This window comes from Pleurodeles waltl, chromosome 8 (assembly GCF_031143425.1).
Source record: "Pleurodeles waltl isolate 20211129_DDA chromosome 8, aPleWal1.hap1.20221129, whole genome shotgun sequence".
Classification (NCBI taxonomy): Eukaryota; Metazoa; Chordata; class Amphibia; order Caudata; family Salamandridae; genus Pleurodeles; species Pleurodeles waltl.
Window position 1 is genome coordinate 848750635 of NC_090447.1, and position 13118 is coordinate 848763752.

Genomic DNA, 13118 nt, shown 5'->3' on the forward strand with positions numbered 1-13118 from the left:
CCTGCAGTTGGTTTTCATTCTATACTGGGTATACAGCAATTCATTTGCTGAAATATGAGGAGTGAAAAAGAGGTATCAAGAAAACCTTTGCATTTCCAAAATGGGATCAAGATAAGGTTTTGAGGAGCAGTGGTTATTTGCACATCTTTGAATTCCGAGGTGCCCATACTAGCATGTGAATTGCAGGGCATTTCTCAAATAGACGTCTTTTTTACACACTCTCTTATATTTGGAAGGAAAAAATGTAGAGAAAGATAAGGGGCAATAACACATGTTTTGCTATTCTATGTTCCCCCAAGTCTCCCGATAAAAATGATACCTCACTTGTGTGGGTAGGCCTAGCGCCCGCGACAGGAAATGCCCCAAAACACAACGTGGACACATCCCATTTTTTCACAAAATACAGAGCTGTTTTTTTGCAAAGTGCCTACCTGTAGATTATGGCCTCTAGCTCAGCCGGCACATAGGGAAACCTACCAAACCTGTACATTTTTGAAAACTAGAGACCTAGGGGAATCCAAGATGGGGTGACTCGCGGGGCTCTGACCAGGTTCTGTTACCCAGAATCCTTTGCAAACCTCAAAAAGTGGCTAAAAAAACAAGTTTTCCTCACATTTCGGTGACAGAAAGTTCTGGAATCTGAGAGGAGCCTCAAATTTCCTTCCACCCAGCGTCCCCCCAAGTCTCCCGATAAAAATGATACCTCACTTGTGTGGGTAGGCCTAGCGCCCGCGACAGGAAATGCCCCAAAACACAACGTGGACACATCACAGAAAACAGAGCTGTTTTTTGCAAAGTGCCTACCTGTAGATTTTGGCCTCTAGCTCAGCCGGCACCTAGGGAAACCTACCAAACCTGTACATTTTTGAAAACTAGAGACCTAGGGGAATCCAAGATGGGGTGACTCGCGGGGCTCTGACCAGGTTCTGTTACCCAGAATCCTTTGCAAACCTCAAAAAGTGGCTAAAAAAACAAGTTTCCCTCACATTTCGGTGACAGAAAGTTCTGGAATCTGAGAGGAGCCTCAAATTTCCTTCCACCCAGCGTCCCCCCAAGTCTCCCGATAAAAATGATACCTCACTTGTGTGGGTAGGCCTAGCGCCCGCGACAGGAAATGCCCCAAAACACAACGTGGACACATCACAGAAAACAGAGCTGTTTTTTGCAAAGTGCCTACCTGTAGATTTTGGCCTCTAGCTCAGCCGGCACCTAGGGAAACCTACCAAACCTGTACATTTTTGAAAACTAGAGACCTAGGGGAATCCAAGATGGGGTGACTCGCGGGGCTCTGACCAGGTTCTGTTACCCAGAATCCTTTGCAAACCTCAAAAAGTGGCTAAAAAAACAAGTTTTCCTCACATTTCGGTGACAGAAAGTTCTGGAATCGGAGAGGAGCCTCAAATTTCCTTCCACCCAGCGTCCCCCCAAGTCTCCCGATAAAAATGATACCTCACTTGTGTGGGTAGGCCTAGCGCCCGCGACAGGAAATGCCCCAAAACACAACGTGGACACATCACAGAAAACAGAGCTGTTTTTTGCAAAGTGCCTACCTGTAGATTTTGGCCTCTAGCTCAGCCGGCACCTAGGGAAACCTACCAAACCTGTACATTTTTGAAAACTAGAGACCTAGGGGAATCCAAGATGGGGTGACTCGCGGGGCTCTGACCAGGTTCTGTTACCCAGAATCCTTTGCAAACCTCAAAAAGTGGCTAAAAAAACAAGTTTTCCTCACATTTCGGTGACAGAAAGTTCTGGAATCTGAGAGGAGCCTCAAATTTCCTTCCACCCAGCGTCCCCCCAAGTCTCCTGATAAAAATGATACCTCACTTGTGTGGGTAGGCCTAGCGCCCGCGACAGGAAATGCCCCAAAACACAACGTGGACACATCACAGAAAACAGAGCTGTTTTTTGCAAAGTGCCTACCTGTAGATTTTGGCCTCTAGCTCAGCCGGCACCTAGGGAAACCTACCAAACCTGTACATTTTTGAAAACTAGAGACCTAGGGGAATCCAAGATGGGGTGACTTGCGGGGCTCGGACCAGGTTCTGTTACCCAGAATCCTTTGCACGTACTTTCAAGACACTCAAAAAACACCTTGTCACATACCATTCGTCACAGTCTTTAGCACCTCCTGCGCCCAGTCCAACAATCATTATTGGTGCTCCCACTCCCTCCTCCTCGGATTCCCTCATTACCACCCAGCAAAAGTGCCCTTCATCTCTCCATAGACTTTGCTAATGTACTCAGCTATTTACATAAAATACAGATTTGCTCTTTGCAGTAGGCATATAAACCTTCTGCGCTTCTTTATGGCACTAAAACTGCCACTAGACAAGTCGGACCCTTTTCCCCCCAGGGAAACCACACACATATTGACAAAAGTGATATATATATGACAGCCAATCACCTGAAACTCAACTCAAGCAAAACCGAAATAATCCTCTTTGGCCCACACAAAAACACCTGGGACCCCTCATGGTGGCCCACCACGCTAGGCCCTGCACCCACCCCCGCCAACCACGCACGCAACCTCAGCATCATCCTAGACTCCTCCCTCTCGATGACCCAACAAATCAACGCTCTCACCTCCTCATGCTTCAACACACTCCGTATACTGAAAAACATTCAAATGGATCCCCACAGAGACCAGAAAAACTGTCACTCACGCACACATCAGCAGCAGGCTTGATTACGGAAACGCCCTCTACGCCGGCACCACTCTAAAACTCAAGCGCAAACTACACGCATCTAGAACTCAGCAGCACAACTCATCCTCGACCTCCGCCGACACTAACACATCTCTCCACACCTCAAATCCTTCCACTGGCTCCCCATTGACAAAAGGATCACCTTCAAGATCCTCATCCTCGCACACAAATCACTCCACAACACAGGCCCTGCCTACCTCAACGAGAGTCACCTTCCACACCCCCACAGGAAACGTCCGCTCAGCTGACCTCTCTCTCGCCTCTGTCCCCCGCATCAAACACACCACCACCGGGGGCAGATCCTTCTCCTACCTTGCACCCAAAACCTGGAACGCCCTCACAACCCACCTTCGCAAGACCCAAAACCTACTTCTTTTCAGGAAGGGCCTCAAAACCTGGCTTTTCGAACAGTGAACCTCCCAGACCCTTTCCCTCCCCCCACCCCCCCCAAGCGCCTTGAGACCCTCACAGGTGAGTAGCACACTTTATAAATCTCTTTGGTATATATAGATCTACCTCTATATATATATATATATATCTATGTACATAGATATATCTATAGATATATCCATGTACATAGATATATCTATCTACATAGATATATAAATATAGATCTATATATAGATCTATTTTTTTTAGTTGTTGTAGTATGGTTTCCTTGGGGGCCAAAATGGCCCCCAGGGAAACCCTACAACATCTAAAAAAAAAAATTGCCCCCACAGGGGGTCACCCTGCCCACGGGCGACCCCCTGTCATTTTTTTTTTTTTTTTTTTTTTAAAACAATCCCCGGGGGGGGGGGGGCGCGATTGCGCACCCCCCCCCCCCCCCCCCCCCCCAGGGGGCACCTACCTTTTTTTTTTTTATTAATTATGCCCTCGGGGGGGGGCGGCCCGTTTTCCGAGGGGGCCGCCCCCCCAAAGTGAAATCCCTGGCGTCTAGTGGTGTTTCCTGGCCCCCGATCGCAGCTGTGCTGCGATCGGGGGCCAGGAAAAACTTTGAGAAGGCCTCGTAAGAAAGGGGAGAGTCTCCCCTTTCTTACGAGGCCTTTTCAAAGTGTTTCCTGGCCCCCCGATCGCAGCTGTGCTGCGATCGGGGGGCCAGGAAACCTGAAAGTGTTTCCTGGCCCCCGATCGCAGCACAGCTGCGACCGGGGGCCAGGAAACACTTTCAGGAAGGCCTCGTAAGAAAGGGGAGACACTCCCCTTTCTTACGAGGCCTTCCAGAACGTGGGAAAGGCCGTTTTTCCCATCAAAGCAGGAAGCGGCCGCAAGGCTGCTTCCTGCTTTGATGGGGAAAACACCTCGCTGACGTCACAAAGGGGCGGGTGGGGGGGCGGGGGGAGACACGGAAGCTTCCGTGTCTCCCAGGGGGGGTTTAAAAAGGATTTATTGATACCCTTCCTGGTGTGGGCCACTGGTCGTGATCCGCACCAGGGAGGGTGTGTGGGCGTCGGCCAGTGGCCGACGCCCGCAACGAAGAGGTTAAGCAGGTGTTATTGTTCCTTAAATTAAGTATAAAATATTGGGATATTATCATAAAGCCCTATGCAGGAGGTTTCATGCCTGATGTACAAGGCTGTTTTTATTATTATTCTTTATTACGTGGTGTGAAAGTGGTAGTTCTCCACTTCAGGCTTGTCAGTGACAGCTTCTTAGCTGTCTATTTCTTTTTGAACCTGATATAAAGGTTATGTTGTTTACTTAACTCTGAAGAAGAGCGGGTGCTCAAGAGTTGATTCCTTTATGGTATGCACCTTACTCTAAGTAGAGTACTATTTTGTATCCCCAATCAGCATTTATATATATTTATATATATTTATACAGTCAGCATCTTGTATTCATAAGGGCTAGTATCCCTTATAGGAAACATGTCATATTAACAACTCCATAGGAGTGTCGGTATTTTATTAAAGAAACTAAGGGTGTCTGTTTCTTAAGTCTTCCTTGAACTGTCAAACAAGGTATCTGTTGATATACAATGTTTGTTATGTATGTTCTAATTTACCAATGATATGGTACTATCGGTTTTCTACTTTTGGTAGATTTGATACATTGGAAATTAGATCATCTTGATGACTTAAAGACTTTCTTTGTTTTGATCTTAAAGGTTTTATATCAGCTAGCCATCATAGTTTGTTGGATTTTCTACACTTTGGTGTAGACATCTGTATGGGCATAATCTTTGAACATTATTATTTTTACTGGCCTATGTCAGGATATCATGGGTTTTCATTGACAAGTGTCACTTCTTTTTATATAATATTAATATAAGTAACTCTTAGGAATTACTCTGTGCTTTTGTGTTTGCATTCAAAGATTTCCTTCTTTTCAAAGGGTTTTACTTTCTTTAGGGGTATTTTTTCTTCTCTATGAAGATATTTATATGAGTTGTGCATTTAGGTGTTAATGCCTCATCTAGGTACAACTGGTTTCATCGTGACTGGACTCTACTTTTTGTAGGTTGGGTACACAAATAAATACATTTTGTCATAATACTGAATATACAAAATCAGACGGATTCTTTCTTTTTCGGAATCTTGTAAATTGTGTATGTTTTTGCGTAGTTAACAAATCTTTATGTTTCATCTGTAGATGAATCGTATTAAGTATAAAAGTCACATATTCACCTTAGTTTCCACCCACCACTTTTTTTTCCACTTATAAAACCAAAGGTTACAGGGACGTTATATTTAGATTCACATTTTAAATGTACCAAACCATTGAAATTTACCTATTAGAGTTACCTCAAGTCATTATAACTCATGCCCTGCAATGCACAGTTTTTTCGTCAAAAAATGTCAGTAAAATATTAAATTTATATTATCAGTGATGTTATCAAAGATGTCATGAGTGCCATAATTTGTGGGGTAACCAGCGGTGCATGGCAGAGGCAAGAGTTTTAGTTACCTTAGGGCACGAGTTATAGTTACTTGAGATAACTCTAATAATAACTGGGGAATTTCTGTGGTTTGTTATGTTTAAAACGTGGGCCTAACTATAATGTCACTGTAAACCTTTGTTTTTTTTAGTGAATTTCTATGTTTTTTTTAATTCTATTTCCCAATGATAATGTCCCTGAATCCTTTCTTTTTTTTCAGTAAATTTCTATAGTTTTCCTAACATAAAGTCATTCTCATTACTCATTAATTGAACAACCGCAAATCATGGCGAAAATTAAAAAAAAATGTTTTTGAGCTCTAGGGGGGGGGGGGGGGGTCCCTCTGGGCTAAGGGGTCAGGGTGTCCCTACCCAGGGCTTTTTTTTTTTTTTTTTTTTACATTTTATTCTGAGACTGAACTGAAGTCAAGTCCCAACTTCCTTGTTGAAGTGTTGCCAGCCAATCAGATCTCAGGAGAAGATCAGGGGGGTGAGGGGTTCGGGTAGCCTTTGTGTCCCTATACATAGAAATTTGGATTTTCTTTCTGGACCAAGAGCTACCTTTCTGCTAAATTTGGTGTAATTCCGTCCAGTGGTTCGGGCACTATCTCTGTTCAAAATCCCAATGGAAAAATGAATGGGAAAAATGCATTTTAGGACCCCCCTATTTCTTGCTGCCCACTTGATGGATCACCTCAAATCTTTCCAGAGAGCAGCTGAAGTGAGTGTTGTATTTCTTGGAAAATTTCAAGAATATTTATCAAACGGTGCCAAAGTTATTAGCAACGCAAAAAACATTTTTTCTATAGAACCTAGGTCCTAATTATAGCTATATAGTGGCGATCATATATATATATGATCAATCCGCTTTTCCACCAAATTGCTCCTGCACTTGCAGGTGGTTGTGTGACCTTACAATGTGGGTGAACATGAACCAAATAAATTATTCCAGTAAAAAAAACTTGGTCCGCACTCTCGAGGAAGGAAAAGGAAACATTTATCCTTCCCTTAGAATTTCCCCCAGGCATCAGACTGGATTCGGAGATGTTTCTTCGAGCAATACCCTTGCATGTTGGTAGGTGGTGTTGTTCAATTCCACGGGCGTCGTTGGCATCGTAGTCACTTCTTTTCTTGCTGCATCATGTGCTGATCTGGAGAGAGCTACTTGGTCTCTTTGTGACTGGGTTCAATGGATTTGTCTAGTTTTTTTGTGAGTTTTTGGTGCTTTGAGATTTCCCCAAAGACCAGTTTCAAGCCTTGCGAGGACTGTCACCGCATGATGTCAGTGACGGATCCACATTGGGTTTGTTTGTGGTGCCTGGAGCGCGACCACGACCCGAAGTCGAGCTCCTGGTGCCAGGCCATGCACCCGAAGGCCTTGAGGGAGTGTTCTCTCAAGCACAAGGCGGCCGGGCACTCGACTCCGCGCAAATCCCGGTCTCGCTCAAGAGGAAGGTCTCAAGACTGTTCTCAGAGCCACCACCATTCGTCTTCCTCCAAATCTTTGGGCACAGGTAAGAAGAAGTCGAAGCGGTCCCGTCGCCCTTCGACTTCGCCCCTTCGCTTGGCTGATGCGACGTGGGAGGAGCATCGACACTCAAGGCCTCCCTCCTCAGAGCCTGCTTCCGGGTCTGCTCTGTGCTTCCCCAAATTTCTGGGAGCCGGAGCGGCCCCCACCCAACTTAAAGAGTTCTATGAGGCCATGCACCTCATTTTTGGGCAGACCGACCCCTATACGGTGCCTTTGGGCCCAAGGGGTTAGGTTGAGGGGCCTTCGGGTTCTGCACTGGCGGCTTAGGCTCTGGCCACCAAGGTCCCCTCCGGATCCGCTCGCGGATCCGCACCGATGCCGGTCAAATCACTGAGACCCTCCCCGGCGCTGGTTTGATTGTTGACGCATCCGATGCCGGTAGGGCCCACTATCTATGTCTACCTGATCCTTATCCCTGACGACGCTGCCTCTGTCCTATTCATCCCAGGTCGGATTTGGACCCTTTTTCCTATGGGTACAAGTTCTGGAAATTATTGTAGGGGTCCCTGGACCCTTATGAATACCAGGATGACCCATCTTTGGACTGGGCACAGGAATTAGGCAAGGCCACTGGACTGGACACTTCTCCAGAAGCTGGCATGCTGTCTCTTCCTACCGTGGCTAAGGCGGAGGGAGCCATTTATGCTATGGTGGTCAGTAGGGCGGATGAGGTCCTTGGCTTCGAGCTACCTACTGTAGAGGTCAGGCCCAATATCCTGACGGAGGTGCTTCAACCAGGGGCTTCCACATCTGAGCGCCTTTTACCATTCAATGAAGCCCTCACCGATGTTCTTTTGGGTACTTGGTCCAAACCCACCACAGGGGCTCCTGTGGATAGGACCATCGCACACCACCATCAGCCCAACCCAAATGACGCTAAATTCTTGTCCAACACCCCACGCCTGAGAGCCTTGTCATCCACACGTCCTCTCCCTCAGGCGCATTACCTTCTGCACCCCCGGATAGGGAATCAAAAAGGCTGGAACAATTTGGGAAGAAGATGTTTTCTTCCTCCAGTCTCAGGCTGCGGTCCATGAACATCGCATGCCTTTTGGGCCGCTATACCCACTCTCTGTGGGATAGGGTTGCGCAAGTTCTGCTGCAGATACCGAAGGAGGCCCATGCTACCGTCTCCCAAGCTGTCAACGATGGGAGAAATGCGGCAAAGTTCATGATCTGAGGTGGGCTGGACACAACCAACTCTCTGGGCAGACGGACGCCTGATTGCGTACTTCTGGTTTTTCAGGGGATGTTCAACAGTCTCTTATGGACATGCCCTTTGATGGCTCCCGTCTCTCTGGAGACAAAGTGGACTTGGCCTTGGAGAGATTCAAGGATTCCCAGGCTACGGCTCGGTCCCTTGGTCTTTCTGCTGCTCCTCCCCCCTGTAGTCCGCTTTTCACCCCTTTCGTGGCCACCGAAGGGGCTCGCTGTTGTGTCCCTCACCCAGCCACCGTGCCACCCATGCTGTTCAGCCGCTGCATGGCCAGGGACAAGGAATCCCACATGGGCATGGGACAGGTAACCAGAGGTCTGCCCAGTCCACCCCTGCCCCCGCTGCAGCCTCAAAACCCCCCTAGTCCATCCCCTCACTCCGATCCAGTTGGCAGCAGGCTTCGCCATCATCTGCCCCACTGGAATCCATCACTACGTACAGGTGGGTTTTGCAGATAGTTTGAAAGGGAAAATCCCTCCCTTTCGAACCTGCCCCACTGGCAATGCCTCCATTGCTCAACAAACTTCCGGAGAATCATTGGGCACTTCTCCGCCAGGAAGTCGCAGCTCTCTTGGCCAAGGGAGCTATAGAGAAGGTCCCTGTGCCAGAAGTAGGTTGTGGTTGTTATTCCTGCTCCTTTCTGGTGCCGAAAAAGGATAAGGGCTTACGTCCTATCCTAGACCTTCAGGACCTCAACTACTTCCTCAAGAAGGAGAAATGCAAAATGCTCACCCTGGCTCAGGTTCTGTCTGCCTTAGACCCAGGGGACTGCATGGTGGCGTTGGACTTGCAGGATGCTTATTTCCACATCCCCATCCTGCCTGCCCACAGATGTTACCTACGATACATGGTAGCTCACGAGCACTATCAGTTTAGTGTGCTGCCCTTCAGGTGTTTACGAAAGTGATGACGGTGGTTGCAGCTCATCTGCGCAGGTGAGGGGTCTCAGTTTTTCCCTACATCGATGACTGGCTGTTGAAGGCGGTCTCGCCCCAGAAAGTCATCTCCCACCTTCAGACTACGGCAAGTCTCCTGCACATGCTGGGGGTCACTATCAACGTGCCAAAGTCACACCTGACTCCTTCTCAGACGCTCCATTTCATCTGAGCTGTTTTGGACACAGTGCAGTTTCAGGCTTATCCTCCCGAAAAGCGAGTCCAAGATATTCAGGTTATGATTCAGATTTTTGAGCCAGCCAGATCTATCTATAGTGACAGATGAATCGCACCTGCGTTGGGGCGACCACATGAGAGAGGCAGAAATCAGAGGACTCTGGTCTCCGGCGTAGTCTGGGATCCATATCAACCTTCTGGAGCTCTGAGCGATCAGGCTTGCAAAAGCATTTCTTCCCTCTCTAATAGGGAAGGTAGTACAGGTGTTCACGGACAATACTACCGCCATGTGGTACTGCAACAAACAGGGCAGAGTAGGGTCCTGGACCCTTTGTCAGGAGGCACTACACCTCTGGACATGGCTGGAACATCAGGGCATTACCCTGGTGGTTCAACTTCTGGAGGGTTCTCTCAGCGCCAGAGTGGACAAACTCAGCTGTCGATGCACAGGCGATCACGAATGGCATCTCCATCCAGAGGTGGCTCATGGTCTCTTTCAGCAGTGGGGAGAGCCTTGGTTAAATCTGTTTGCCTCCGCCGAGAACGCGCAATGTCAGCTGTTTTGCGCGTTGGAGTTTCCAAGGTGGCATTCGCTCTGAGGCGCTTTTCGTCTCGAGTGGACCTCCAGCCTCCTTCCCAAAGTCAACCAGGTGGCTCCGGACTGGACATGGAGAGTATGGTGTCCAGAGCTATTGAGTATGGCCATCGATCCTCCACTCAGGCTGCCTTTTCAGGCGGATCTTCTGTCACAGCAGCAGGGGACGGTTCTCCACCCGAACCTTTCCAATCTCCGTCTTCATGGGTGGAGATTGAGCGGCAACAGTTGACAACTTTTGATCTTCCACCTGAAGTCTGTGATGTGATCTTGGCAGCCAGGTATCCCTCCACCAAAATGGTATATGCCTGTCTTTGGCATAAATTTGTGGCATGGTGTACCAACAAATCTCTTGATCGCCTCTCTGCCCCTCTGAGGTTCTTTTGTTCATTCTTTCTTTGGCCCAGCAGGGCTCTGCTTTGGGCACCCTTAAAGGGTATTTATCTGCCATTTTCTTAGGTTACCTGATCAGCCCTCACTCTTTAAATCTCCTGTTGTGAGTAGATTCCTTAAGGGCTCACTCATTATTCCCTCCCACTCCTTTTATCATGCCTCAGTGGGACCTCAATCTTGTCCTTACTTATTTAATGTGTACTCACTTTGAGCCGATGTACAATTGCTCCTCACTTTCAAGACTATCTTTCTTGACATCATTTCTGCTCGCAGGGTGAGTGAGCTTTAGGCCTTTTCGTCCAAACCTCCGTTCTTGTCTGTGCACCCTGATAAAGTGGTGTTGCACACTTAGGCTTCCTTCCTTCCCAAGGTTGTTACGCCTTTTCATGTAGGCTAGTCCATCACCCTTCCTACTTTTTACGCACCCCCACATGCTTCACATGAGGAGGAGAGACTCAACCGTCTGGACCCAAAAAGAGCATTGGCGTTCTATCTTAATTGTACTAAAGGTTTCCGGGTGGACGATCACCTCGTTGTCAGATATGTGGGTGCGAAGAAAGGGAAGGCGGTTTAAAAATGTACCATCCTCGATGGGTCCTTCTTTGCATCAAGATGTGCTACGCTTTGGCCAAGAAGCAACCCCCTGAGGGCTTGCACGCTCATTCCACCAGAGCGATTGCTGCTTCCACTGCATTTGCATGCGGAGTTCCTGTCCAGGATATCTGTCAGGCAGCAACTTGGGCATCCCGGCACACGTCTGCTGAACACTACTGCCTAGACAGTCAGGTCCATCGGGATGGGTACTTTGGTAATTCGGTCCTGCACGACTTTCTAATATGATCTTGGTTCGCAGCCCACCTCCGAGGATGGCATTGCTTGGGTATCTATTCTAAGGTAAGGAATCTCTATCAGATGTACAAGTTACCTACCTGGTAGGGACATATTCTAGTTGCAAATTCCTTACCGACCCACCCATCCTCCCTGCTTGCGAAGTGATTTCTAGGGACAGGGATTCCCCCTTCAGGTCCTTAGCTCTGGCACACAATCTCATTGTTCTTAGCGGCTGTGCGCTTTGGCGTGGAAAGTCGTTTAAAGGAACTGATGTCACTGCGCTGAGGCAGCTTCTATGTACTACTCCCAACATCATCACGGCAACTACGATGCCAACGACGCCCGTGGAATCAATCAACAGCACCTACCGACGCGCAAGGGTATTGCTCGAAGAAAAATCTCCAGATCTAGTCTGACCCCTGGGGGAAATTGTAAGGTAAGGAATCTGCAACTAGAATATGTCTCCACCAGCTATTTAGTTACCGAAGGTAAGTAACTTGTATGTTTATTTGAACGAAACACAAAAACAAACGTGTTTCAGCGAGCGCCTTCCTATGAGAGTGCAGACCGATTTTCTCCTGGACCAATTGAGATTTAAAAAATCTATATATATATATATATATATATATTACCTAGTGACGCTTGCCACTAGTTAGTCATGGTTAGGACCTAGTTTCCATGGGAAGAGCATTTTTAGTTTTGCCTATAACTTTGGCGTGGCTTCCTGAATCTTCACAAAATTTTCAAAACGTACATTTCGCTAAGTTCAACTTCTGTCTTGAAGTTTCGGGGTGATCCTTCAAGTGGGGGCCAAGAAAAAGGGGGGTCCCAAAACCTGTTTTCCTCATTAATTTTTTCATAGGACCTTTAGACATGACTACAGCACGGACCACTGAACTGAATTACACCAAATCTGGCACGAAGCTAGATTCTGTCCTGCAGATCACGCTTTTTGTGGTTTGGTGTAAATCATTCAGTAGTTTGGGGGTAATTTAAAGCCACAAAATATAGATATATAGGAATGCGGATCCTCTGTGGATCCAACTGTCCCCATGCTGATACCTGAGTGGCTGCCAACACTTCTGCTTCAGAGAAAAGGGGCCAATTTAGAGTTACCCTGACCCCTTAGCCCTGGTGCTAGGGTCCCTCAGGGACCCAGCCAGGGCTAAAAAGCGCTTAAAAATATATTTTTTTTAAACGGTGATTTAAAAGGAAAGCAGTTTCCTGCACTTTTTCTATTTTTTGCCCCAGGTGGGCCAGGTCCCAGGGGCATTGGTGTTAATTAGGGCCCCCCCTCCTTGCGCTTTAATAAGCCCCAGGGACACTACCTCCCCGGGGCGATTGAACTAATGGGTGCAGGGTGGGCGCTTGACCCACTGCACTATGGGGACCACCACCCCCAGGGTAAAATGTTTTGTAGGGTGAGGGAGGCCCTACGGCTTCCTCCATGGCCCCAGGGACTACTACTTCCCCGGGTCTACACTGATTTATGAGTGTGGGCCGCACGCCCACCCCCCCCTGCTGAGCCAGGGACCACCACCTCCCGGGGAAAATATTTAAAGAAACAAAAGGCAGTCCCTTTGGGACACCCAAGCTCCGGAGATCACCGCCTCCCTGGTGCTACACTGATTTATGATGGGGGGTGCAAGGCCTCCCCTGCTGCCCAAGGACCACCACCCGCCCGGGGGAAATATTTAGGAAAAACAAAAGGGGGACCTTTTAGGACTTTTCAAGCCCCAGAGGCAACCACCTCCCCGGAGCTACACTAATTTATGAGAGAGGGGCCGCGCAGCCCCCTCCATGCTGCCCAGGGGACCACTACTCCCCCTGGGCAAATATTTAAAAGAAAAAAGGG